The sequence below is a fragment of the Pyrgilauda ruficollis genome, unplaced genomic scaffold (assembly GCF_017590135.1).
Source record: "Pyrgilauda ruficollis isolate IOZ18807 unplaced genomic scaffold, ASM1759013v1 scaffold17, whole genome shotgun sequence".
Classification (NCBI taxonomy): Eukaryota; Metazoa; Chordata; class Aves; order Passeriformes; family Passeridae; genus Pyrgilauda; species Pyrgilauda ruficollis.
In genome coordinates this window covers 8,714,840-8,717,918 of record NW_024515875.1, presented here as the reverse complement: position 1 = coordinate 8,717,918, position 3,079 = coordinate 8,714,840, and positions in this window count along the sequence as shown.

Here is a 3,079-nt window from a genome sequence, read left to right as displayed (position 1 = left end):
AGCAAAGATGAGTGTGATGAGAGGGATTTCTATCCTTCCATATAAGGAGTAAAATCTTCTGCCATACTTTTCATCAGCAAAGCCCAGGAGTCCAGAGGCCCTTGGGATGGGACATGGAGTGATGGGGAAAGAGAAGAAGGGCTGCAGAGACTGGAGGAGAGGAGAGGAGAGGAGAGGAGAGGAGAGGAAACAAAGCAACATCTGAAGCAAGTGCAGGCAGGATCTGAGCAAGCCTGCAGCAATAAACTGTGGGAGAGCACAGAAGGGGCTCTAAGCATTGGTACAATTTAGGAGGTAATGGAGTAAGAAGCTGCGACTGTAAGCAATGGAAGGTCCCTGGGATGCATGTCCAAAGCCAGACTCCTGGGAAGCCTATCCACAGTGCTTTACTGAATATAATTGTTTATACATTTTCACCTAATTGGGGTTAATCTGCTCTCTACTTTGGCTAATCAGCTGATTCAGAGGCCTAATAGGTTGGAGGGGTATGTTTTGCTCTCCTCCTGTTTTCAAGGCCATGGAGTCAGGGGCAAGCAAGCACTGTGGAGGGGCTCAGAGCTGCCTGCTGTCAAGTCTGGTAGAAAAGTGCTTTATCCCTTGAGGAATGGTGCTGGGGAGCAGGTCCCCAGGAGGGACTAGTGCCTTTCTTCTTGCTAATTGGCAGATCTTGTGAAAACGAAGGATTACTAGGGAAAAAAACTCCTCTGCAAGAGCCCAGCACTGAGTGAGATAACTGCTCTGTAGAGGTCTGCTGAGGCTCCCACATCCTGGGGGGTACCATTCCCAGCTGGCCCCATGCCCTGCCTCAGGCCCCCACCTCCAGCAAAGGATACGCATGATTCTGGCACAGACGTCTGGTGTCCATCCACTCAGGCACTGTTGCTATTTCAGGTTCCTTTGCTGGGTGGTGAGTCATGGGCATCTCATGCAAAATCTTCCATGTCACTTCAGGCTAAAGGAGATGGTGTTGCCATCATAAGCACATCCTGCCCTTTGAGGGTGGGAAAAAAGTCAGGGTGGGCTCAGCCATGTGATGGGAGCTCACTGTGCTACAGGGAAGCTGCTGTAAATGCTGTCTCTAATTACTGCTCATTACTTAGCTTATGAATGTTGACCAGCACCTAGAGCCAATATAGAACATCCTCCATTGCCTTCTCTACCACCCTGGTCCTGGTTACCTGCTCCCTTCCCCAAGCATTGGAGCCCCATCCACCCCAGTCACAGCTGCCTCAGCCCTCTACCCAGGCAAGGATGTCAGAGCACAGTGGGCTAAAGCTTTCCTTTAACGAGTCACTGCTTGTCCAACTTGGCTTCAGAATAGTTTTCTTATAGAAGATGGGAACTAAACGGGTGAGTCACAGCACGAAGTGCAAGAAATGCTCCTGGACTAGTGTGAGATGTCCAGGTGAGGTGGAACTCCTGAGCAGCAACTGTAGCCAAAAAAAGCATTCCTGCAAGATGTGGATGGAAAGGAGCCTGAACTACAGTGCAGCACAAGGACAGCCCAACAAGGAGCCACTGGGGAGGGGGGTCACCTCTGGCCTCGATGTTCTGAGCAGCAGCTGGACCTCCAGGGGTCCCTTCTCACCCACACCTTTGAGTCAGTGAGAAGCCCAGTGCGAAGGCTGTTTAAAGCTGAAATGTCAGGGAGAGTAACAGGACCTTTTTTTTTCCTTTTTTTTTGCCAGCATCTGACAACCAACATTGATTTTGCAACTTCACTGTAGCAGACCTCAGGCACAGACCAAAATGTTTAAGGAAGTGTAATGCCAAAGTCAAGGAAGTGTCACGCCTGGGTGGACTGAGTGTCATTTCTGCATCACTTCTCAGTCATCATCAGATCCTGTAACACACATCCCACCTTTTTTTCTTCCTCCCCTAGTGCAACTCATCATCTCCCCTTCCCAACCAGGACCACCTCACGCCCAGTTGCATCAATTCAACTGTTAGCATGGGCAGACTCCAACAATTGGAAGACTTTATTGTTATTTTTAATCATCTCCAACTGGGGGTTCCACAGTAGAGTGTCCAAGACAAAGTGAAACCGTTGCCACCCTCAACTTCTCATTTTTTTCCCTCCCTAGTGCTTTCTGAGTTTATATTGTTCAGTACATGAGGTAAGCGACCCGAGATCAAAACACCACCTTAAAAAAAACAAAAAGTTATGAGGAAAGAGGGATGACAACATTGAGTTTTAATTGCAGAGCCTTTCAGTGCTGTGGTTTAGCGATCCTTTGAAGAGACAGACACGTATCTAAGAGGGGCACAGGCCAGTAGTTCAGGAACAGGGCTTGAAGCATCTCCAGCTTGCTTCAGCATAACAGCACTAGGAGCAATGAATAGTTAGGACTTCATGGTGACTGCCCACATGCAAAAGGCCAGCTCTCTCAGAGTTCTCACAAAAGAGAGCCATACAGGCATTAACAGTAAATCAAAGCATACAGAAAAAGGTCAGATACTCGGAGGGAAGCAGCATGACTCACTTCAGCTCACAAGACAGGCTCAGACCCCAGACAACAGCAACACCTTCCTCAAGAGTCGAGGATGCAGAATTCAAGATCAGCCCCTGCTCTCATTCCACAGGAGGCACGAGCCAGTATCAGGACAGGGCAAGTGCCATGCACAGAGGACACCAGGAAACATTATCCTTTGCTTGGATAAGCAAGCAAGAAAATCAATGTCAATTTTGAGAACAAGGCTGCTTGGATCCAAGTGCCAGTCAGTAGAGCTCACCCAGAACCCAGCAAAGAGCCCCTTTAAGGCAGGCCAGCTCTTCTGTCTACTCAATGCTCCATTTGCTCAAGCAGCCAAGATGCACAGCCAAGGAAGCTTCCTGAGCTTTAGGCTGTGAGATCCAAGTGCTGGCAAACAGTTTGTCGCATTAAGCACTGAGCCAGTGTAAGGTGCACCGGGGCTTTTACACGTGCTGTTGTCTGTGGGTCAAGCAGCTCTGCTTCCCTATTACAAAAACAGGAAGCCAGGGACTAACCCTTGCACTCACCACCACACCCCAAGCCAGGGTGGGGAAGCTGCCCTGAACCAGTTTTTGCCTTGAGAAAAACATCCACCTAAGACCATG